This window comes from Lates calcarifer, linkage group LG14 (assembly GCF_001640805.2).
Source record: "Lates calcarifer isolate ASB-BC8 linkage group LG14, TLL_Latcal_v3, whole genome shotgun sequence".
In the NCBI taxonomy this organism is placed as follows: domain Eukaryota; kingdom Metazoa; phylum Chordata; class Actinopteri; family Centropomidae; genus Lates; species Lates calcarifer.
This window is the reverse complement of record NC_066846.1, coordinates 11846626-11872625: the sequence shown is the minus strand read 5'-3', so window position 1 is coordinate 11872625 and position 26000 is coordinate 11846626. Positions and strand designations below refer to the sequence as shown.

Genomic DNA, 26000 nt, shown 5'->3' with positions numbered 1-26000 from the left:
GTGGCTGCCTTTGATCATTTTTTCAATCATTTTTTATATGATCTTCCTGTTATCTAGCAAACAATAATCACACTCCTCGTTCTCTTTCCTCTTGGTGTCTTTGTCTCTCTTCATGTGTCCTTTCATCTTGGTCTCTCATTGCCTCACACTAAGCATCTTTTCCCCTTCTGTTACTCCACTTTGATTTTGATTAACATTAACTGAAGTTAGTGTGTAATCGCCCTCGCTGGGCGCTGAGGCCCCCATGCCACCAGATTAAAAGTTTACACTTGGCAAAGATGCAGATATCGACGTTGCATAACAATTAAGATACTGTAAACACACACGAACAGTTGGGACACTTAGTCTTTTATGAGTAAATTAATACAACAGTCCACATTTTTGGACTGAACACATCATTATGTTCAACAGATGATATGATCAAAACCTCCAGAGTAGCCACTGAGTGGACCTTGCGGTGAGATTCTTGTGAGTCCCTTTGTTTTCAAGGTCAGGAATGAACTTTTAATCTCAAGGCCTGTTCTGTTTCAAAGGTGCCGTCACATGAAATCAAGAGATGAAGTCTTATTTCTGCTTGAATTTGGTGGATAAACTTGACTTTCCTCCCAGCCTTCAGCATCCCATAATTGATTGTGCGCTAGTCAGTTGTTTTAATGAGTGCCCTGGAGTCCTTGCCAACTTATAATATCACAGGACCATGGTGTAATTCGGATTTAGGTGGTTATCTATCACAGGAAAATATCTCACTCTAACTAGACCAGTGAAATATCCACTGTAAGGTGAATGCAGTCAGTGCCTGAGCCAAGGTGTAGACAGGTGCAGCACAGCTGATATGTAGACTTATCAAGTTCTTGGCAAATAAACATGGAAATGTTTGACTTTAGCCTGACGTTAAGATACCGTGAGGGATTGTCCTTAATGGAACGCATCCTTTTGTGCATCCAGTCTCTGAACTTGTTTGAATGTTAAATATCATCCAAAATAATCAAACTATCGGAAGTATAATTGCGTCACCAAAGAAGCTCAACTGGTCATTTAGGCCAAAGAAATCTTCAGAGACAGCTCTGACTGTTTTTAATCATCACAAAATGTCCATAATAACTGAAACACAATTAGTTCCAAGAGTGCAAAGATTGGTCCTTTGCCTTCTATGCCAGCAGGCATTTTAGCAACTGGCAGATGGCCACTGCATTAGTCACGTAGATATATCAGAACTAGCTTGACTCATTTTGACTCAATCGTTGTGGACCTTCAGACCAACAGGCCAGTGAGGACAGATGAGATATATGTGATAAGAGGAAATAAACTTAGACAGGTCTTGGCATGGCGTTTGTACGGTAGAGTACACTCGACTTATTAGACAAAATCAAACTGCCTTTTTGTGTTGGACATGTTGGGTCACATGAACATCTTTCTTAGGGAGGACAGTGTGCCAGAACTCTCCTAAGTGAAAGTATTTGATATGAGATAATTGCTGAGGCTGTGCATTGATGATAAGATGAGAGAGGGGCAAGTCAGCACATAAAAAGCATATTTCATGCATTCCTTGAAATAAACACTGAATACCTTTGTGTTTATTATGTACTGATGATTACTATCCAGCCCTGGTCCCACAGAGATGAATTGCAGCTCAAGCACAACTGTTCCCTCACTCGCTTTGGGAAGCGAAGAAGGTGACATGGGGAAGATGCAGCGATAAACACGAAAGGACAGGCAATGCGGCGGAGAAATGACAGGGCAATTTTTAGGAGAAGGGAGATATAAGGACTTACAGGAAGACGGAGAGGAAACCAGAGTGAATGGACCAAACAGAGGGAGAGTGCGTCAGAGGAAAATTTAGGGACAGCGAGAGATTAATGGCATAAAAGCGGAAGGCCAGAAATTAGAAATGGGCGAATGGGAAGGAGGTGGCAGCGAGATTTAGAGGTGTCAAGCATAAGAGAAAGTGACACTCAAATAATAAAGGGATTAACAGATGAAGGGCTGGAGTGCAGGAAAGTAGAGGAGGGTAAGGTAAGGTGGAGGAAAGTTGAAGAAAGAAGTGATTTAAAGTTGTTTTTCAGCCCACAGTCATAGCAAAGCATAGAGAGAGCAATGAGGGAGGTGAAGACGTGAGACAAAAAGCAAGAAGAAATGATTAGACTGGATGGATCAATGGACAAACAGATGAAGAATAGTCTAGTACTATTGATAAATATCACACATGCACCATGCACACAGCAAGATAGATAACTAGACGCTGCAAGCAGTGGTTGAAGAAGCAAAAGCGAGGAGAGAGAATTAATTTCCCTCTGCAACCCCTGAGGGAACAAAAGAGAGCAAGTGGAGTCGAAAGGGGAGAAATGCAAGACACCAAGAAAAAAAGGAATAAATCAATGGTGTGGTTGAAGAGGAGGGGAAATGGAAAAACTGAAAGGATAAACTCAAAATCGGGGATTGAATTATCTACTGGTCTGGACAAATAACTCACTCAAGACAGCAAGTTTTTCATTTCCAAGATTTCTGTCTTTATGGTTTGCATGACCTTCCCTTAATAAGTTTCTCTCTGTGGCTTTGATCCTCTTTTACTCTCTAACCCTGCATCTCTTTGTCATTTTTACTCTATTAGATATATCACACAATGGAGGTGTTGATAGAGAAGATAGAGAAAGACACAGAGAGGGTCTATTGTTATATCCTTATAGTATCCTCTCACTACTTGTTGCTGCAGTGGTGCAGTGTCCTCACAGGTGCCATTAAAGTTTAATTGGACTGCAGCTCTGTCAATCCCACTCCTTTTTCTTTATTTACAGTTAATATGCAGTGTTTTGCCTCGAGGACGATTTGCCCTCCTCCTCCTCACTCGGCAGAGTTCATGGCTGAACACTTTTCTCTTGAACCGACAAGGTAGAGGATCATCCAGCCCTGTGGTTTTTGAGTATTTTCTGTCATGTTACCCACCTGTCATGACCCCTTTGGAAACTGATGCAAAACAAGTTGAAGAAGAATGTTCCTTCTCATATATTTCTTGTAAGTTACAGTTGTGCAAATGAAATATCCAAGTCGTACTTAGCTCAAACTTTCATGCTGCAATGGCAAGTTGGGTTTGCTCACATTTTAGGTGTTTGTCCAAGGATCACCTGTTTCTCTCTTCTTGAAAATCTGTGTATCTTGTTCTTGAATTGCCCAGTGTCCATTGGGATACGTCCAATCCTGACATCACAGAAAACAGCATCCAACAGCAATGCTGAACGTTTGTGGCTGTTAAGCTGTTTGTTTGCTGCATGTAGAGTTTCCTGTGGTTGCATTCTTGTTCTTCTTGATAGCAGCCCCTCAGAAGATAAATAGCTGGGTCTCCCCACCAATCAGTCAGAACTGAAGCAGCCTCTTGGATGATAAAATATCTTCCAGTAATTGCCTTCGATTCAACCCTTCTTGGATAACCATAACCTGGATGACTGAGGAAAACTCACTTTCATTTTACAATCCTGTTCACCTTCAAAGTCCGGCTCATACATTGCATATATATTGCAATATATCATTTTTATTTCTTACTTGCTGCCTGCATGCAGCCAATCCTCATACAGACGACACATTTCTTCAATCTTGTGGAGCTCATTTTATAGAGAATGAAACAATCATAACACTGGATCTTGAATTCAGCCTTTTACAGCAAGACTGAAACTTTGATCACTGTGACCATGCTGCAGTGAAGGTATCCAATTAATTTCCATCTTATACCCCCCTCCTTTTTTTTTCTGTACATCCTGTCCATGCTGAACAGCACTGTGTAGCTACAGTACTTGTGTATTTTGAAGTCATCTCTTGGAGCTCCTCTTTACACCCAGTGTTCAGCTCTCTCCTGTAAGAAATCAAAGAGTAAAGTATATTTGTGTTTGTGTGTGCATGGTTGTGTGTGTTCGAGCCGCTGGGTCATAAATGAATTTCAGTGCATTTATATTGAGTAGGACCTGCCTGTTTAACAAAGGTCTCTCTCCCTCTTTTATTCTCTCTCTTGTATTTGCAATTTCTGTCTATATGCCCGTTGCTCTCTTCTTCATTCCCTCTCTCTTTCATTTCCTCTCTCTCTCTCTCTCTCTCACACACACACACATATACACCCACGTGTAGTATGCTTGAATGCCCTCTCTCCTGTCATCAACTGACTCATACAAGCGCTCTGGACTTTATATTTATGCATGTTTACGAATGCAATTTGAGTCGCACACACAAACACAAACACAATCGCATACACAGCCGGGTTAAAAGGGTGGAACAAGGGTCTGAGAGAATATTATCTGCATTGGTCAAGGCTCTAACAGGCTGGCACACACACACACACACTCACTCACTCATACACACACAGAGATGCTGGTTAAAAGAGTGTAACAGGCAGGTCTGACAGAATATTATCTGCTCTGGTCAAGGCCTGGCAGCTTGACATGCAGAAACGCACACCAGCTCTCTCTCTCACACACACACACACGATGCAATGTGTTTTTTTTCATTAGGACTCAGTCATTGGAGGCAATTACACGGGTCATCCTGGTTTTTAATGGAGAAATAATGGACTTGGAGGAAGGTGGAGCGAGATGCAGACAGTGAGCTGGGTGGAGGTGGGGGTAGAGAGCAAAATAGAGACTATGACAAAGAGGAGAGGGAGATGGAGAGATAATAATGGACTGACATAAAATGTCTAGCCTGTGCTGCATGCTAATGTAAACCTAAGACGTGTGCGTTTGTGTGTGTGGAGCCCTGAAGATCCACAAAGAAAGAAATGTGGTTCACACTCTGAATGAACAACGCTTTCATATTCTTTGGCTTCAGATTTGCTGTGAATACTGTAGCAGTACTGCAGGTTTAATTACACCAGACAAACAATGATGAGTGCAGCATTACAACTATTTTACCAAGTCTAAAGTACTAATCCGCTAAAAAGACTTCTCTGCTGAAACTGACTTTGACACCAATGTGAAGGAAAAAAAACAGATAACCATTACAACGCTGATTCTAATATGAACACACTTTGCTAAAGAGCATTAAGGGAGGCAATCATCTAACGAGTGATGTGCAGAATATACTACACACAGGTAAATGCTGGAGAAGTGGATGATTCCGTGTGAGTGGTTTAAGAAGTATCTATGGGTGTTTTGATACGTTTTGACTCAGGGTCAGCGACTGACTCCATTGCAGCAGCTGTTAACCCAAGCAGAAGGCGGGTTCCTCCATCCGTGAAGAGCTGAACTACAAATGTCTCCGTATCACCTTTCAAGCCTGGAAACGGAGACTGTATCACTCCGTGTTTGTGCGGGTCAAACGAGCAGCATCTATAAAATTCCTTGACACTAAGCCAAGCTAATTATGTGTTATCTAATGTGATGAATAGGTTAACTTATGTGTTTATTGACCCCGCGCCCGCCGTGGTGAAATCATTGATCTCTCTGAACTGATGCACAGGATACCGAGCCCTGAGGGAACGGTAACAGTAGCTTGTTTGGTGATAAAAATGATAATCTCGACCCTTGCTGACCTCTAAATGCTCCGTGACGCATTTTAATACTCCGTCCAACATCATAATTGGTCAGCTTGTGTGTGTGATATTCCACGCACAAGCTGTTTTTATACCTCCGTCGCAGCAACAGCCGTGGCCGGAGGCACTCTGTTTTCAGGTCTGTCCGTCTGTCCCATTCTCGTGAAAGCAATATTCCTTGAAGGAATTTCTTCAAATTTGGTACAAACGTTTGGTCTCAAGGATGAACTGAAAAGAATTTGGTAGTCAAAGGTCACTGTGGCCTCATGAGCGCAATATCTCAAGAGAGATATTCTTCAAATTTGGCTAATTAATTGATGTTGGACTGGTTGGTGGAAATTCTAGTTGGACCTGTTATTTATCAGGTGACAGCACCAGCACTAGATGGACTCGGAAAGAAAGGAAAATCATTCGGTAAATGAAAATCTAAATTAAAGGTCAACTACACATAGAGCTCAGTATCTTTGGTGAGAGAGTGGGAAGGGAAGCATTTTCTCCTCTGTTGTAATGATCAGTCTGCTTCCTTTAAAAGAACAGTATGTTTTAAATGAACAAATCAGAGTTTATATGTACTATTGTCAGTTTAATATTCCCATGTAAAAGGTTGAGTAGGCAGTGGATGTTTGCACCAAATGTTACTCACTATACAACCAAGCTGTTGGCTCAGCTGATTATTGACTGTATCCCAGCAGTGACTCACACTAACTGGACTTTATCCAGACTGGGCAAGATATACGATCAGGAAAATGGACTGTTTTCAAATCCGCTCAGAAATGACGAGTGTGACGAGGTCGCCAACACTTTCAAACTGTATGAATGTAATTGCTCTTATTGGCGCAGGAAGTGACTGGTCGTTAGCTGCAGGGTCGCGCCTGGTCACTAATTAAGCCTCCTCTATAGATTACCTAAGTGCATCATATTTATGTGGCTGTAAAACCGGAGTGGTTTTGCTTAGTTGCCATTTCCTTAAAGCTGTTTAAATCCTGACTTAGCATTTCAGTGAATGCTAAACCTGCTTGTGGCGGTCAGAATCAATTCAGCTGGTGATTGAAGTGGGATGAGTTTACTGCTATCTTATCTTGGAGAGGTTTAAATCATGACTAAGCATTTTGATGAGAATTAGAACATGTAAAGAAAATGTCCAGCATTGATTTGTTGTGTTAAACATGAGCTCATTTTGCTGGGTAAACGACTCTTGGATGAAATCCTGAATGTTTTTAATCCAATATTTGAGTTTCTCGATCAGGAAATGCTGAGGTTAACTGGGATGTCAGTATTGATTGCCAGTGAAGCCAAGGATATACCTCTTCCCTGCGTGTGTGTGTGTGTGTGTGTGTGTGTGGTATTGACTGCACATTGATGGTTTAAACTACATCTCGAAACAGACGAGATCCCTCAAGTGGGAGCATGCAATCAGCAGAAAGCTACTTGAGTGGAATAAAGTGTTTGCCATGTGTGTTACACTGTGTGTATGTTACGATGAGTGTGTGTGTGTATATGGAGACAATTTTTATTACTTGTTCTACACTAGAACAAGTAGATTCGTGGCAAAGTGATCCCTCCCTTTGGTCCAACTAAATGTACAGTACACGTAGTAAGGCATGTATTTGTTTGTGTGTGTGTGTGTGTGTGTGTGTGTGTGTGTGTGGGGTCCCATCTGTTTTTCAGCCTCTCACATTCTCCATCTCCTCTAATCTGCCTGCTCTTGGCTACGATCTATCTTCCTTCCCATCTGATTCTGCATCCAGTCACTACGACCTGCATTCCTTTTCTCTCCTTCTCTTTCTCTTTCCTCTGTGGGTTCAGTCTGTCTGTCTTATTCTTTTTCTCCCTTTAAATGTGGATAACACAGAAAGATAACCCGCTCTACAGCACCCAACAACGAGTGTGTGTCTGATGCCTTTGTCAGAACAACACTTCTGTTGCACCTATAGCGAATGGGTGTAACATTTACAAGTGGCTCTATACAGCACAAGGTGGCAATATTGTCGGTTTAATTGCATATGCTGTCACAGCAGTGTCACCAAGAGATGTAATTATGCACAAACATACCCCTGTGATGCCTGGATGGTTTAATATCTATCACAGCCTGTTCTCTAACATCTCCAGCACACTGCTGATGTATGTAGATAAAGGCTGAGGAGAAGATTTACACACAGGGTTGGGATAAGTTGTGTTTCTGTATAAGCAATCATGATTCCCCGACAGTGAACCCGAATGACTTTGATGATCCCTTGACTTTTCATCTACCATCACCATTATGATCATGTTTATGGTTTTGGCTGAAGTAGCCCAACAACTATTGGATGCGTTGCCGTGAAATTTGGCACAGACATCTATGTCGGAATCAGATAGGAAAATATATCCAAACCAGAGCTGGTATACGCCTGGTTCCATGGCCATGTACAGCATGACTGACAGATGCTACCTCCACATCTGGACCAATTCTGATACACTTCAGTGTTACCCAGACTTGGGTTGAGGACCCAGGACCAGAAGTGTCATTTTACTGTCTTGACTTTGGATGACCCTCTGACTTTTCCTCCAGTGCCCCATCAGGTCAAACTGTAAGTCATCCAGTACTTAGTAGTAAATTTACTTAATAGTTTATGACCTAATTAATGACATTACTATCTTAGTTTAGTGCTAATTATTACCGTGCTAAAAATAAACTACACTTTTTCAGACAAACTGATCAAGTGCTACTCACATACAGATATCACAGCAGGAATATGTAGGTTTGTGATTCTGATATTTTGAATCCCTGGGCATGTTTAAAAACTTTCTGTTAGACTGACGGTGGATTAAAAATGGCAGACCTATCCATAAGTGTCTAAGACTGTACATACACCAGTGCTACGACCTCTGTAAATATTTGAATCCAATGCACTTGCATGCTATTGATGAATTGAGAGGAGGATTTTTTGAACGTGCAGCCTAATCACATCTAGTGCGGTGTCCTCAGAGTCCCCATGGTTTGAATAATGAATTTAGTGGTTAATGCTCTACGGCTTTTATTGAAAAGTGAACTTGAACTGCCTGTAATCCATTTACTTTGCAGAGAAAATGTGTCCCAGACAGATGTTGTACGTGACTGCTGCTTTAAAATGAAGAGAGTACATACCACGGTCAGTAAGTGCTGAACCTCTTTAAGTTCACTGAAAGCCCTAAAGTTCGAGGAAGTCATGTTCGCAGATACAAGCACAGGTGTGCAGGAAATTTTACACATCTTCAGTCGCGAGAATGAGTAAAAGAGAAGATTAAAACACTCCAATTCAGTTCAGTCACTGCTCTCAACTGCACCACCACACGGTGATAACGTAACCTTGAGGAAAAAGCAAATGCAATTTAAATGTTTATTGTGATGGATTACTTTTCCACATACGACTTTTTAAATCTCTGCAAGTTGATTTTCATGGTGGCACAGGAGGTCGTGTGCAGAAATGTACAAAACTGCCCCATGTAATTCTTTATTAAACATGCACAAACACTGGTATGCTCCTTTGATTTCCTGAAAGCCATATACAGTGCTAACATATTCAGGATATCTATTATGCATCTACTGTGACCTCAGCCTCAACCTAAGCTTCTGTAATTAAAAGATGCAATACATTATGAATTAAACTATTTTTTTCCCCTGACACAGAGTCTGCAGGCCAAGTATTTAGTTCTGACTTCAGACTAATTACGTCTCAATCCTTTTCAAAAACAAAATTAAATCAAGTAAGATAATTTACAGATTGACAGCTTCTTACCCTCAGGAGCTGTTACATCAGAGCCTGAGTGCTGCTTTATGACATCTTATTTAACAACTCTGAAGGCGTTAAAGCTTTTTAATGTTTGAGGAAAAGCCTGTGTTTACTGTTTATCATTGTTTCAGCTGAGCTTTTTGATTGGTTCGAGGCACACTCCATTCCCAAAAAGCAAAGCCTTGCCGGCCTTAGTGGTAACAGGGGATCTAATTAGCAAATTAACTTTATTAGCTACTCCTGTTCTTTTTCTTTTTTCATATGTATTTGGAGAAAACTTTCCAGCTTGTATCCAGGCGTTTTGCTGTTTGAATGTTAAGCAGAATTTAAATTTCCCTGGACAGATAAAGGTTAAAAAGTTGACTTGGAAACCTATACTGAGAAATTCTCCATTACAGATGAATGTGAGAGTGACAGAGCAATATATTTTATTCCTGCTGCCCACTGCTGCGGCTTTGACCCTTGTGCTCCTTATACTGGCTGCCTGTGATGGTGCCGTCTTGTAATAATAGTGCAGGTCTGAGGTGGCCGCCCTGGGGCCTCTCAGCTGGACTCTATTATTCAGCTTCAACTGTTGCCTTCAACAATTAACTGGAAAAAAGAGAAAAAGAAGATTTGCTGAAGAGACAGAGGCGAGATAGACAAGGGAATCAATATAAGTTGTTGATTTTTTTCCTAAAGAAGTCAATACAAATGTAGAGTTTTCCAGCTGTATGGGACACACATGGATGCACTTACTTCCAAATAGGACAAAATTGGGTTTATTTTTTTTATTTATTTTTTGCTTTTGCTTTCTTTGAATAATGATTCTTTGTTCAGAGCAGTATGAACGATGTGAGGTGAGTGTGTGTGAGAGTGATGGTTGGTTTTTGGAATAATACTACTGAATGGGTTTTAAAGCTACAAAATGATCCAACTGAAAACAGTTTTGTGAATCTAAACCCACAGATTTATATGACTGATTAATGTTTGATACAGGCGCTAACCTTACAAGACAACTAAATCTCAGTTGGCCCAACACTTTGGTCTGGACTGAAAGAGCTCAACAGCTATTGCTATGAAATTCTGGACAGACATTCATGGTCCCCAGAGGAACGAGGCCCAGTGACTTTGACGATCCAATGACTTTTCTCTGTAGCGCCACCATAAGATTCATATTTGTGTTTTTATGTGAAATTTCTTGAAAAATGTGGCTTGTGTGGGCGTGACATTTGGTACCGACATTCATGTTCCCCTCAGGATGAACTATCATAGTCAGAACAGTTGGAACTAAAAACCACCAATAGCCATATCAATACAATAGTGATATGATAGGTTTAAGGATATTGATTTACATAACCAAGATTTACAAGGAATTCACTTTACATTTCCTTTAATCTGAAATGAATGTAATGTATACATACATTGCTTTAGACACAAACTCCATGGTGTCAAATTAACTGCTAAACAGACTAACAGACACTCTGTATAAAGAGACAGTAAAGTATCTCCTGCAACATGTGATCATGATGTGATGGATTATTCCATTATTTCTCCCTTTGCATGTCAGGTGATTGACAGGAAGTGGAGTGTGAAATAACAAGCACACTTCTATGAAAACATTCAGCTCAGGCATAATGAAGTAAACAATAAAACCAGCACTTTGACAAAACCAAATGAAGGCTTCATGTTTACTGTGATAGATTACCTTGGTCTGTGGAGACTGTTTATCGCACTGAACAAGAATGGATGGCTGCAAATGGCTTTTTCTGAAGGGAGGAAAATAAGTTGTAAATGTAAAGGAAAGGGGAAATCTACACTATTGGAACAAGAGTACAGCACAGGCCTGAAATTTCAGCAAGAGCCCGGCCAGCCTGATTCATTTCACCCTGACAGCCAACACAATTTTTCACCCAGTGGCTAAAGTCAATATTTTAATGTCAAAACTTTCTTTCATGCACACAGCTAAAAACAGATGCTGGTACACTGCTCACACCGGCCTGTTCTGCCACTATAAGTTATCATCCTATCCATAATGAATAATTACTAGTAGACTGGCTGTAAATTTAAAGTTATGTAGCTCCCGCCAAGCATTAGCCATTAGTCAACAGACAAAATAATGAGTCAAAACTGAGCCACCACTTATTGTCAAGACTCTGAATGCTCCCTCCAGAGCTTCACCAAACCTAAAGCCAGAACCTCCAAAACTTGACAACTAAAAAGCTCTTCCATTTTTTAGAGTAGCTAAGTTAGTAGTTAGCTAATGCTAGCCGGTGCTATTGTTGTGTAGATTAGAAAAGATGACAGAGTGAATCTAAGGATGTGTGATTAAAAAAGATTATTGAAAGTAATACTTAACAGTACCATTAAATGTTTTATTGTAATGTATATTTTTAGGCCCAAGCCCACCTCGATCACGTACACAAATTTGTGTAGCCAGAATCTTTGAATTTTGGATTCAAGATGGATTTTAGAAGCAGCTCTGTCAGGCTTTATTCATTCACATCCATGATTCAAGCTAAATGCTAACAGCAGGCATGTATGTAATGTGTAATGCTTACCAAGTTCACAATCTTAGTTTAGCGTGTTAGCATGCTATGTGACAGTTAGTACCAAAAAAGGCCCATGTGCTTCCCAAAGTTCAAACAGTCCCTCCTTAGGGGAGAAGAAATGGTTGGTTGTTATGGTGACAGTACTGGTCACTGAATATTAGCACCCTCTCTACCTCTTCATACCTGTTCAAATCTAAATTCAGGTGTTTTTTGTTTCTGTTTCAGGCTAAAAAGCACAAGTCACACGTTGGACGCCTCCAGTCTGAAGAAAGTGTGTTCAATAGACACATGAACGCAACAAGAAACTAAAGCTGCTCGTCCCACGTGAAGATCAAATCAGTTTTTGGCGAGGGTGAGTTCATCAGGACACACACTCTTCTTCTGAGGTCAAATTAGGTTCTGTGTTTGTCACACACACACATACACTAAGCAGTCGTGCGCTCAGTAGGCTACACACAGTCAGAGATGCTGTGGCCATGTTTAGTGCTGGATTCAGTCAGGGAACATCAGCATTCAGTATTTTGTGGCACCATCTGTCCCTGAGCAGGAAAACTCCCACATGACGCCAGTGTACACTCACAAAGACACACACACACACAGGCAGGCATACAGTATGTACAATACACTCACGTCTCCCCCTCATACACACATACACACACTCAGATTTCCTAATTACCCCCCTCCCCTCGCAGCGGATGCTTGATTCCCACTCTCTTCCTCCATCTTTTTCACCTCTGTCTCCTCTCAGTCTCCCATTGCATCTGATGTTGTCTATTTAAAGGGACCGTCCCACACACATGCACACACACACACACACACACTCTCTTTCTCTCTCTCGTTTCGCCTGTCTTGCTCTCCGGCTCTCTTCCACTCTGGGAAAGTTGCAGCTTCCAGCCAAGTTTGACGACCTCCTTAATTAGCTCGGTTGTTTGTTCTCCTGCTTGACTGTGTGCTGGTTAGCAAAGTGGTGCCTGCTGATATTTGACAAGTGAGAATTCGCTGCATTCCCTCATTGATGCAGTGCTAGTAGCTAACTGCTAACTTGCACCAGAGTCACACACACAGATGCGTACACAGACATTTCAGTTTTAAAGGTTTAAGCCAGTCAGCTTTCTAAACGGGGATCTGGGAGTTTTCCCTCTCCCCTCCTCTCCACCTCTCGCTGCCTCTCCAGCGCTCATGTGGTGATGAGACATGATGTTCAGGTCCATCTGGCTGTGATGACTGTGCCCTTGTATTGATTCGAAATGCACACACACACATGCACACACATGTTTCCTCTCAGGGGGGAGGAGGGAAAGGTCATGTCTCTCAAGTTAATTAGCCTCTCTAGCCCTCAGGTCTGGAGGAGCTTTCCTTTCCTCTTCCTGCTCCGTGTCATCCCTCCCTCCCTCTCTCTCTCTCTCCTTCTTCCTCTCCTCGCTCTGCCACCGGAGCGTGAAGGTCAGATAACCTCCCTTAACATTTCCTCGCATGTGTTTCTGAGTTTTTGCTATTTGCCGTACAAAATGCACTCGTGCACCTAATTACACAAACATGGAGGAAATTCACAATATCTCCGATATTAACAGCAGAATCAGTTTGTTGTGTCGGTGCAGCGCAGCCACTAAGTTTAATTACTCCTTCACTGTAGCTGAGGGCTGAGGACGTGGGAGTTTGGGCATGTTTGGCTGCAGGGATCAGCTGTAGTTAAGTCTATGTGATAAAAAAGCATGTGAGTCAGTGAACTACCCCAAGAGACAATTCAGATCTGTCACTGACATACCTTTACCTCACACCTATGGAGAACACTCTCTAATTTACTGCTGGTTTATTTTCTAGTTATTTCATACAGGTGCATTAACCAGGAGCTTAAAAATACTGATGGCACGAGTTAATCCCACACAGCGTTTAGATCCTTCAGATATCATAATATCATATTCATATCAAGTTTTATTTTTTTAGTTTATGTGATGTACTACTGAGAGGAGTTCTAACATATGGACCATATTGTATTGAAGAAAGATAGATAGATAGATGAGCACCTGTTTAATTATGCACATCTGAGCAGGTGTGCAAATAAATGCAGTATATATATATATATATATATATATATATATAAATGTGTGTGTTTATACAGTGGCACTCTTAAATGTGATTTTAAATAGGTAAAGTTGCCGTTTTAGCCCAATAATCTCCACTTAATAACCCATGATGAAGAAGTGAAAACATGTCAAAACAATCAAGAAGTGAAATTTCTCACTTGCTTTAATTATCCTTGAGATGTGTTGATTGGAGTTCAACTGTGGCAAATGACATAGTTTAGAAAATCCGCTCAGTCTCTATTTTTCCATTCATCCATCAGAAAGTGAAGGATGTTATAGTCAGATTCATTTAATTTGACTTTGTATCAGTCCTTGGTTTTCACTGGCACCTTGATCTTGATCACACTGCACTTCACTTTCCTGTTGCCAGGTAACAGAGAACTTTTATGTTTTTTTTTATTGTAGCAAAAACCTTTATAATCATGATTCAAATATGAATGACGTTATATCTAACCTCTCTGTACACTACATTCATCTTTTCTCTGTGCTCTCTCTCTCTCTGTGCTAGCATGTTTTGTCCATATGATGCTAAAGCAACAGCATAACAGTCATCCAGGAGCCAATTCAATCAGTTAGCACAGAGACACTTCACTCACTCAGCTTAATTATGCTTTACAGCACTTGAGATAGTCATTTTCTATAGATTGTACCTACTTCTTTTTAGAGCAGCATCTAATGCAGTGAGTCTTAATGACTGAGCCATGACTCTGTACCGTCTGAGGAATGCTAGTGAGTTTTAAGATCGCAGATGTCTTTTTAAAGAAATGTGTTTGCAGAGCCAGGATGCAGTCACAGGGCTTTGCTGCGGCCTTAGAATTAGCTTGAAACAGCATCTGAGGATCAAGGCTGTGTGACATAACTGTACTTCAGTGGCTTTTAATGTTGTGCAGTAGCCTTTAATCAGCTATTTATGATCACAAAGTGAGCCATAAGCTACTTAGGCCATCCATAGTATCCATAGTGCTGATGTATTCATTGCAGCAGGTGTATTTATATGACGCTGTCCATGGTGTTTAAAGGGAGTAGGAACGGAGTCCGTCCAAAAACCCACTCCCTGCGTATATGCGTGTCTTCGCACAATACCCAGTGGGAAGAAGAAAGGAGGAGTGTAGCCAGCGCGTTAGCCTGACAAGCTAATGTCAAATAAAGTGTAAAATAAAGCAGAAATGTGGCTCTGGGTCTTTAAGACACTGGTACAAGTTTGGGAACAGTTGCCTTGAGTTTTTCTGCAGTCTGATGACACTGTCCACTGCCTAAATTTCCATTTGAATTTTTTTTGGCGAGGCTGGATGTCATAAAGATAACAGCTATTATTTGTCACTGTTCCAAGAGAAACTATCCATCCTTATTTAAAATATATACTGTATGTGGCTGGACAGAATCTGCACTCATTCCCATTAATTTCTCTGAGAAGGACATGACATTAGCCTACTTATTCTTGACAGGGTGGGAACCCTGTCAGAAAGGACAGTTGCAGTGTTTGGATTTTGAAACATTTCTCCTGCTAATAAAGTGCTGTGCTTAAAGTGGGCAATCAGATTTTAATTAGCATCTCCCTTTGCCACGACAGCCTCTCCTCACAGGCCTCTGATTGCCAAAAATAAAGGTAATCAGAACTTTTGGGGACACGCAGCTGACAGCCCATCACCGTGCCCCTGCTGGGTGCATGAACCCAAATTAGCTGTCCTCACGCCCACTGTATTTTTAACACAGAGGGCAGACACGTGTCACCAAATCACTGACAAAAATTTGTGCTGTTGTACTCGTTTTCAAAATTCTCTCATGATCACGACAAATTTCAGGAGGGTCCCGAGTGTGAATCTTTAGCTGAAATATGTGACTGGAGAAGGGAAATTAGAAGCACTCTCCACACTAATTATGAAATCAGTCAATGTGCCCTTGAGCAAAGCACTAAAACTCCCTTATAATTAAAAGTACTGTGTCTGAATGTGAATGACAGGATGTTGAGGGGAAAAAAACTGCAGAGATGTCTCGACAGATACTCACACTTTCATCTTAATATGTAGTAAACACCAAAAATAATGGCCGTCTGCGTAACATGCACTTGTACATATACCCACAAAGTAATTGCTCCCCTCCAGGCTGTCTATCAAACACCGTCTGGCTTTATAATGACATGCTAATAAGGCAGTAACGACAGAGAAAAAGGCTAACAAGCTTTGCAATTAAAATGACCAAAAATTCCTCTCCTCCTCTTCACTCCTGTCTCTCTGCCGCTCCTCCTCAGGGTGGGGTGGAGGGGGGCTGGGTGTTTTGTCAGCTTTACTTGCTTTAAGTAGTTTTCTAATGGAAGCAGGCACGTCAAGAAAATGTCAGTGAGGAAGTGTGTGTGTTGGGTGCGTCCTTTTGTCTAATCTCCAATAATGTTCCTGTTTAAGAGTAAAGGCCTGTGTGAGAATGCTGAGTAAAACTCTCTCCATGCAGGGGCTGCCCACACACACACACACACACACACACACACATGGTGTAGGCGCACACACACCCACACACATTTTTAGACATTTACACTCTCGCACAGCGCTCCACACACCATCCTCCCACTTCTCTCCTCTTTCATCTCCTCCTCAAAGTCTTTTTTTTTTTTTTTTTTTTTGAGAACGCAAAAGGACAAGGTCTCTAAAAAATTCAAATCGAGCGGAGAGGGAGAGGTAGAGGACAAGAGAAGAGGGAGAAAGAGAAGAGATGGTCCTGCTCAAGTGGGATAAAGGGGTTTAGCATCTCTGCATCATTAGCATAAATTAGCAAAAGCATCCCCCCCGTTGATTGTCAATGGAAACAGAGATCTGTCCACTGAGCATCCCGTGCTGAATATGAACATGAAGCCCTCATTATGTGTGTGTGAGACAGAGGGACTGGACTTTACTGATGTTGAATTACATTTGGATACAGAAGAAAACAGCCAAGGCCAGTCGCCTGTGATGGCAACACAACCATGAAGAGATCTTTCTCTTTGTGTGCGCCGCTCTGCTTTTGAGCTCAGAGAAAGCTGCAGTGTCTGTATAAGGCAACTTCTCTGTCTTTCACTTTCTGTTAAAGCGCCTACAGTGCCTCGTAGAGTCATGGCAGCTTCCTCCGAGCACCGTCCGCTGCATTTTTCAGTGGCAGCTGCTTTACTGTCTCATCTTTAAAGAGAGTAAAACTATAATCTTATTGTGTTTTTTTTTTGTTTGTTTGTCGAGTTTTGGCTTGAAATCACTCAGCTGAAGAAAACGGGCAGAAACTGTCAGGAGGAGATTTGCAGCAGTACAAAGTCTCCGCTCTTAATCTGCCTCGGCGACAAAGTTGTTATGGCAGCTGCAGCACGAAAGAATCGCATTCATGAGCATTTTACAGCTTTAATGTTTCCAAAACAAAGTCCTGACAAATTGCATTTGTGCAGAGTTTCAGAATTTAATCCAAGGTCAAGAAAAACTTCTACCAGTGGAGAAATATTGTCTTGACAGCACTATTATATAGGGCTGTAAATTTTTGTAGCAACCTTGAAAAAATGGTCCGTGCCTCTGCAACTATTCATGGTTTTGACATATTCAAACTTTCTCACCTTTTCCATTGTAAGTTCTTCTTCTACCTGTGACCTGTATGCCTGCAGTATAAATGTTTTACCAATCAGCACACCTGTGGGACCATAAGAGGGAATTAAGCGGATTAAATGATGGACAGCCAACAAAGACAAAAAAAATGCTCCCAAAAGCAGAATTAAACATGTTAAGTGTTACATTCAAGTATCAGTTAATTGTTATTGGCATATTTTTTTAGACTTTATTGCTCATAACAGAGAGAAACCAGATGAGACCTGAGAGAACTGTCAGCCACGATGGAATCAGGTTTAGAAGGAATTTGCAGGAAAAAGGTGGCGTTCTTCCAGAACTGAAGAAGCTTAAAGGTCAGGTTCAGAGTTATTATGATATCAAGTGGGAACCTACCAGAAGGTGTCCCTCCACCATGGGTCAGCAAGAAAACACTGTCCGGGTACAAGGAACTTCAGATGAATATATCCTCAAATGACCTTTAGCAAGACCTTTGTAACACAATAAAAGCAAAGATACTGTGGCATTTCTGCTGGGAAAGATGGAATTATGGGAAATGTAGTTTAAACAATCTGTCAGGTGCCGTCAGTCGTTCAGTTTTTTTAAAAGTCTTTTATCTGCTTTTTAGCAACAGCTCTCCTTCCTTTTTTTAGAAACGGCATTAGACAGCAAGGTCACCGAGTTATTCATCTTTCCTCTCCTCCTCTCATCACTGTCTGCATCCCCTCTCCTCCTCAACGTGACGAGTGACAGCACCCGGCGCTATAAAACTTCACACGTCAGTGGGGGCAATCAAGTGCCACCTACACTGCATGTGTTGTGTGTGTGTGTGTGTGTTCCAGTATTGAGGAGGTGGATCGAAGGTGAAGGCTCCAGTATTGTCATATCACCACAGAGACGCTCTTCTCTCCCTCTGTCACCCGCTGCCCTTTGGATGACAGGAGAGGGAGGGGAAGAGGGAGCTTAGGGTTTCAGTCAAACTTTATTAAGCAGCTAAGTTCCCGGTCTGACTCATCTGACTCCGACAAGTTAATTGACGCAACAATATTATTTATTTAAAGCAACTATTTTACCTCAAAATAACTGCTTCAGAATCACTAGATGATTTTCATTCTCCCGTCTGCTGTCATGGCTTGAGTTGCTCCTAGATCTGTGCATGAGCTGTTAGCTTCCAGGCGTACGCTGCTTGTTGCTGCAGAGACCTACTGCTCAGTAGGTTTCCACTGCAACGTTTAACAGCAAGACCGTTACTAAAACATCAATTCTGTAACAACCAAACAGAAAAACAACATTTAGCTGTTTTCAGAGAGCTGAACTCGAGCATAGTCTCCATAGAGAAATGTCCCACAACTTTACCTTTGTCTGCCGGCTTTTTATTTTGTCACACTATTCTTAATACTTTGTCAACATATTCTAGAGACAATAAATTCTCCTTGGATTTGTCTGATCCATTACCAGTGTTTCATTGATGTCAACAGAGGACAACAAAGCCATGATGCATAGTTTATTGTTTTGAGAAAAGCATACTTTAAGTCTGAATGAGCTCCGGTGCTTCACCATTTGAAGTTTATTGAGGTGTTTGGCCAGGATTATTGGAGCCGACCTTAACCGTTTTAAGGCAGATTTGTCCTTAGATAACCGACAAGATGTGGAAGAAAAGAAAAATGTTCACCACCTTAATAAAAAGCCCCAGCTGTTTCCACTTGATGGCATTGGGAAAAATATCTCACTTGAATTGAACAGTTTTGACATCAGCCAGCAGTAATGGTTTTCATTTTGCATCCATCTCACCTCCACTCTGCTCACTTTGCCGCCAATATCCACCATTTGTCATGTGCTTCTTTAGCCCAGCAGTGTAAACGCTGATGGACAGATGAGAGCACACAAAGGGCAGAAAAAGCAGCGGCTGAGTGACAGGCAGGAAGACCCTCATCAACACTAATGGACGCCTCAGGAAACTGCTCCGTAATGAACATTTTTATCACTTAGTCGTCCCCGTGTGACTCCTGTGTGACTTCTGTGTGTGTGATATGAACATTATGCCGGGCATCACCCCATCGATCTCCCCCACCCTCACACACTCACTCACATATTGAGGGGGGTCACCTCTAGCTTCTGTGTGTGTCACACAGGGAGAGTGTGTGTAACTCACGTCTGACTCTGCGACAGGTTCTTGTCTACAACACACACATTTGTGAATATTGAGGTTGTTGGTCCTGTGGATGAGTGGTTAAAATGTGTGTGTGTGTGTGTGTGTGTGTGTACGAGTGCAAATGTCACTGTTTATGTTTGATAATCATAAATCATTTGCATTCTGTATTAGCGTCTGCAGGAATTTATCCATGCCAGCTCTGCCACAAGAGATCATTTGTGTTTGTGGGTGTGTTTTGTGTGTGTGTGTGTGTGTGAATCACTGATGCGTACTCTGTCTGATGTGGTCAGCTTGCTTATGGTTTCACAGATAGTACTTTTCTCTCTCGCTCTTTTTTCCCCAGTAGAAGTTTATTTGCTTATGAACAAACGATCTGCACAAAAACATGCCCTCTGGTAAAATATGTTTCCTTTGTTTTCAAGCATTTGAAAGCAGCATAAGTGATATTTTCGGGTGGAATGAAACAACTTTAAATGCATGCAGCAGTTCTTCCCCTCAGGGAAGAAAGAAACACTAGATGTTAGATATTATAATATTTATTGCTTCACTGTGGAGTTGATTTTTCTTTCTTTAATGGATAGAATAATGAATAGAATCAGCACTGCAGTAGGTGAGCTAATTGAGATAAAAGCTGTACAATTAATCTTATTAAACATACAATAGATCCAAATTAGGGATCTTTCCAGAGCAATTTATTAAGGGCCCCCAACTGGGGGATTAAAATACAGACTAATGTATTCACATACATGACTTGCTATATCAGCTAATAGACCCGGCAGTTAAAATAGCAGCTAGAGGAGCATCATAAACTCACTGGGCATTAAAGTAGCATGAAATTGGCAAAACAATCTAACTTGAAGGTCCATTTAGTACCTGTAGTGTTTTCAGATGTATTCTTGACCTTGGAACAATCTGGTTTAAACTTTAACTGCTCAGGAAAAATTGGCAATTTGGACGTCAGCCAACGCGGCATAAAGCTAGCATATCGCATTAGCATGGATGAGGCTTAGCACAGGTGAGCTACTTTGACAAAGACAGACTTTCAGAGGTGAAACATGGTACAGTAGGCTGCATGTACAGTGAAGTATGTCTGTGAAGATTCTCACTCATCCAGGTCGGGGTATTTTTGAGGTTCCACCTCTCATTGGAAAGGCTTCTCTGGCTTTCTTCTTTCGTTTTATCAAGCAGATGGTTGTTGTTTAATTTAGGTGGTTTGATGGGTGTATTTATTCTTTAGTTACTTTGGACTAATCTAAGTGATTTTATTGCTTAATTTTCCCATTGTCTTGGTTTTGAACACTGGCACTATGTTGATTATGTATTTTCATTTAAACAGGTTATCATTAACAACTGCTATGCTAACACCAAAAGAACAAGGTGCTCCCAGGTCGCACAGGTAGTGTGAACTCCTCAGACCGAGTTCATCGAGAACATTCATAACTTACATGACAGCACCGGCTCGATTACAGCTAGCCTACCTAACAGCTGCTAATTATATTAGCATGTGAGGGGCTGCGTGCTGTGGTGGTTTAGCTGTACAGTAGCTAAAAAACTAATGTGTTAAATAGTGTGAAACAACTGACTAGTCTTGGTTAAATTAACTTGATTTCAGTACCTCTTCAAGTAATTACTATTATCCTTTCATCAGTAATTGTGCAGCCCCGACTCTAATTACAGCTGTGTGTGTGTGTGTGTGTGTGTGTGTGCATGTATATATTTGTGTATCTCAGTGAAGGTGAATTATGCAGAGAACACAATCACAGCAATCCATCACAGCCAACCTGCTGTTTACTAACCTCGGGGGCATACACACAACTGCCATAATTGATTTATCTACATTCTTTAATCACTGTTGCTCTCTCTCTCTCTCTCTCTCTCTCTCTCTCTCTCTCTCTCTCTCTCTCTCTGTGTGTGTGTGTGTGTGTCACCATAGCTCTTCTTATTCCTCCCCCATTTAGCATCACTGATGTGTATGACAGCATTAATAAATACATTTAAGGAGGTGCATTTCTCTCAGTCTGCCTCTTTGATTACCAATCTCACCTTCATTTTGAGCTTTTTAACCAGCAGGTCACTTTAAAACTGCTTTCGTTACCATCAATCTCCTCAATAACTGATGACAAGAGAGTTCATTTAAAGGACAGGAAAGTTTGGTTTCCTTGTCATGTTAAAAAAAAAACAATCTTCAGATGAAATTCAGGATCTTTGCTCTTTCTTTTTTCCACACAGCTCCTGTGTTTGTTTCTGCTGCTGTATGTTAGCAATAGATAGTTGAAATTCTCTGTGGGGTGTTTTTGAACTTGTTTGACCTTCCTGCTGCTTTTATCCCACCTCATCTCCTCTACATGGAGAAACGTGGAGAGGAAGAGCGGCTTCTTTAAAAATTAATGTCGACTTTTTCACACTTTCCCAGCTGACCCTGTGCTGTGGCCCTGGGATGGTTTATATGCCCCCAAAAAGAGGAAGGTGGTGTAAGCAAAAAAACATAAACACCCAGAGACAGAGAAGGAAACTTGTGTACAGACTGATGAAGACACACATACACACACTTGTTTGAGGCTCTGATTGAAAGGCCTTCACCAAAACCCTGCTGTGTATTTCATTTCATGGTGCATTACCCCCTACCCGTGTATGTGTGTGTGTCGCTGTGCATCTCTATTTATGCGAGTACAAACCTTAATATAAACCTTCATCCTTATGCTTTCTCTTTTTGCTGGGTGTACATCTTCTTCCTGTGATGAAGGTAAATTAAGAGACAGACGCGTCAACAGATCGGCCTCAGATGTGAGGTTTGCTGTTTGTACTTGTCCCGCTCGGCGCGTTGTTGGCTGGATCGCGTGTTATTGTTCGCCTCATGCCAATAAGGGCCAATTAAATTGAATCTGCCAAGACACAGATACACAGTGATAAGACAGAGCGAGGCTGAGAAACAAAGCAAAGCAAAATTGGTGTCGGTTCACATGATGCAATGAGCTGCAATATCTCATGTATCAGGCATGAACAAACGTCTGAAAAAAATGTGACATATCAGTTTAAAGAAATGACTGATATGTCACAAAATAAATCTATTTTTTCATTTTTAAATGGATAAGATGCAACTGCTAAATGCCAACATGTGCTTGCTGATTTATTGTCTAATAAAGGAAATGACCAGATGCATAGTTTGTGTTAGAACGCAGCCACAGTCCTGAATTGGGACTGGTAAAAAGCATTATAATACTGTTTTTTCCAGAGCTTTCAACCACTTCTCATAGCCTTCATCAGTGTACAGTGTGTAGTTTTCTCAGTTGAGAAATTGCTTAGTTATTATCACTTATTACTTGAGTATTAATAATAAAATAAAAACATTATTTATATATAAATCATTTTTCATGAGTTACACAGTACTTTACAGTAAAAAAGGAAAATAATTATATGACAAAACTGTGTTGTTGATAATTATGATGTAGCCTCTGTGTTTAGCCATTTGTGAGTCATTTTCAGCTGTGACCTTCACTTGTTTGTACACAGTCACTGTTGAGCTACTTGTTTGTATGTGTGCACATATATACATATGCGTCTAAGGCCCTCAGCTCAACATCTTAATAACGTTCAGCATGAGGGCCCTTAAGCACCATCGGCCGTCTTTCTCACTGCCTGATTAGTGGGAGTCAAAGCTGCAGAAGAGTTTTAGGTCGAGTACAGTCAGGGGCACTCAGAAGGGTCTAGAGGGGTCTTAATGGTCAAAGACCTCCAGGAGACCAATTAGAGAGAGGGAAGGAAAAAGGAATAATGGACAGTCGGAGGGAAAAAAGGGCTGGAGGAGGGAGGGGTTGATGAATTGAGAGGTGGTGGGCAGCAAGGAAACAAAGATTAAGAGAAGGCAGGAAGGAGAGAGAAAAGGTGAAGACTGAGCAAGGTCAAGGAGGAAAAGATGAGGGATGAGATGACAGGAAGAGCATCTGCTAATTAGCACTAAATGCATATGTGATTAGTTTTGCAGGTATCTGGTCATAAACCAGAGTCAAATTTAATCACGTGGTGGCGCTAAAGGAAGAGTTTAAAGAGCATTTCCAGATTCCCATATATACATTCGTCTCATTCAGTATCTCAGGGAACGCCTTGTGGACATCTCTTCAAGCTTGACCCTCACGGATGAACTGATTGGATTTTAGTGTCAGGGTCAGTGACATGATACATCAGGAACATCAGGAGGGAATTTCATTACATCTGGCACAAACGTCCACTTGGACTCAAGGATCAACTGATTAAGTTTTGGTGGTCAAAGGACGAGTCAGGTTTTTGGCCGTCAAAGTTCAACTTCATATAATGTTTTGGAAAAACGTGTTTCTGGCCACAATTCAACGCCATAACTTGGGGATAGAGGTGGAGATTGGGACAATATTTCCTGCAGATTGACTGGTTGGTGGAGGAAGACAACTGTGATGAGAGGTGAAATGTCCTCAAGAAACTGAAAAAGAAGTCCAGTTGCCTTCAACTTTTGCACTTAAAAGCTAGTAGCTAACATAGCCTCAAACTACTAGCCTTAAGCAGAGATAAGGAGTTGGCAACAGAGATCTGGATCTTTTTTAAACTTCAGATCTACTGATATCAAGTGACATCACCTGAAGCAATTTATCAGACTTCACACAACTCCCTCTAGAGCCACCAAAGAAATGATTCATTTTTTCTTACATATGTAGTGGTATTCCCCAAGACTTGTAAGCAGACTTTATGTAAAATGTGCAAAATTGGTGACGTGCCCCCTTAAGAGATCATCAAAGTCTTTACAATTCATCCTTAGGGGAACATGAGAAACTGTATAAAATCTTCTGCAAAGATATGAGGGAAGGAGGAAATGAGGAATAAGAGGGATGTGAAGGAAGGTGCCGGATGAAATGAAGCACAAAGGCATGAAAAGAAAAGGAGGGAAAGAGGACAGAGGGCAAAGATAAAAAAAAAAACCCAAGTGAAATAAGAGGCTGGTGAAAAGGTCAATTAGATACAGACACTGAGAATGAACACTCGTAAAAAAGCAGCTTGAACTGTAGAACCTGACACACTAATGAATAATGATGGTAGCAGAGTATTGAACTGCCCTAACACACTGCATGCAGCAAGGGGGAGGTTAAAGAGGTAGGATTTTGCGACAAAGAGGAAACAAGACAGATAAAAAGGAGAAAAAGGAAAGGTAGAATGAATAAGCAATGGGTTTTGGAGTTATAGCTGAATGGAGGTTAAATGTGTCTGTGCATGTGCAGCTATCACCATTTGCCTTCCCTGTCAAGGTCAACATCCATCAGTGTAGACCTGACCTCCACATCGGTGTGTTTTTATATACAGTACCTGTATGTCTAGGTGAGTTTGTATGTGTGTGTGTGAGGGCCATCGTAAATCGATCACACCTTCCTCCAGCGCAGGAAGTCCTTGTGAAAAATAGTACGTCCCTCTGCACTCGAAGCCGAAAGCCTCGGTGATCTATGTGATTCGCTGCAAACGGTAATATCCTCGATACAGCACAAACATAACAGGTCGATTTTTGGATTTGTTTTCCTCAAGGAAAATTATTGCAGTGGTTTGTAAAGAGGTCATTGCCGGATGGGAGGAGTTTGAACACAAGAGAAGGAGGGTCACAGTGTCCCTTGAAAGCATTTCATCACCATTTCTTGTGAATTTTTTTCTTCAAGTGACAGTACCAGGCAGGTTTACAGATAACACACCACAATATCTGACAGCCATACTGGAAGTCTTCAGCCCTTGGGCAAAAACAGAACAGATGGCATTTTTGTTTATGTACAAATGTCACAAGAATTCAGTGCACAGGGATCATTTCTGTGCTGTTCAGTGCTTTATCCACACCTGTTAACTCGTGTACTAGTGCAGAATAACTTGCATGACTGCTACTGCTAGTCAGTGTCCTGATACATGTCAAAGCATCACTTTTGTCTGTCAAGTAGGAACAGGAGATATTTGACATTTTAAAAAGATTGGGGAAAGATTGTAGTCGTGGAAACAGGACATATTTAACTTTTACCCAGAACTCACCCTTAACCCAACCACACACCGTGCACCTTTAAATGTAGCACTTCCTGCACTGGAACAAGTTGCACCAGAGAACATAATCCAGGCAGCACTTCCATTTCCTTCAGAACATACTGTAACTGGCAACACGAACAGTAAATCAAAGTTTTTAGGAGAGGGTTGCACCATAGCACGAAATAATTGGTGTCTCTTTTATTGATACTATCCTGTTTCCTAGGATCAGTGGAAGCTCCAGAAAACCAATTTCTTGAACTATGTCCAGCGTAGTTGAAAACTTTGGCTTTTCACGACTGGATTTAAGACTTTTAAATACTTTGGAGGTGCCAACATTTTAAACAGTTTTAGTCTTTCACCCTCCAGACACCTCTTGTGCTCTTCTAGCATCTTCTATATAAAGTAAGAGGCA

At 41.3% G+C, this 26000-nt stretch overlaps 1 protein-coding gene across 2 annotated transcripts in view; it reads left to right on the top strand.

The window, feature by feature from the left end:
• htr2cl1 (5-hydroxytryptamine (serotonin) receptor 2C, G protein-coupled-like 1) overlaps positions 1-26000 on the top strand; it is a 110459-nt gene that overhangs the window by 42618 nt on the left and 41841 nt on the right. For both annotated transcript variants that reach the window (XM_018674078.2, XM_018674079.2), the window contains one exon: positions 12015-12141. The gene's annotated coding sequence lies outside the window, so the exon portion shown is untranslated. The remainder of the gene's footprint in view (positions 1-12014; positions 12142-26000) is intronic.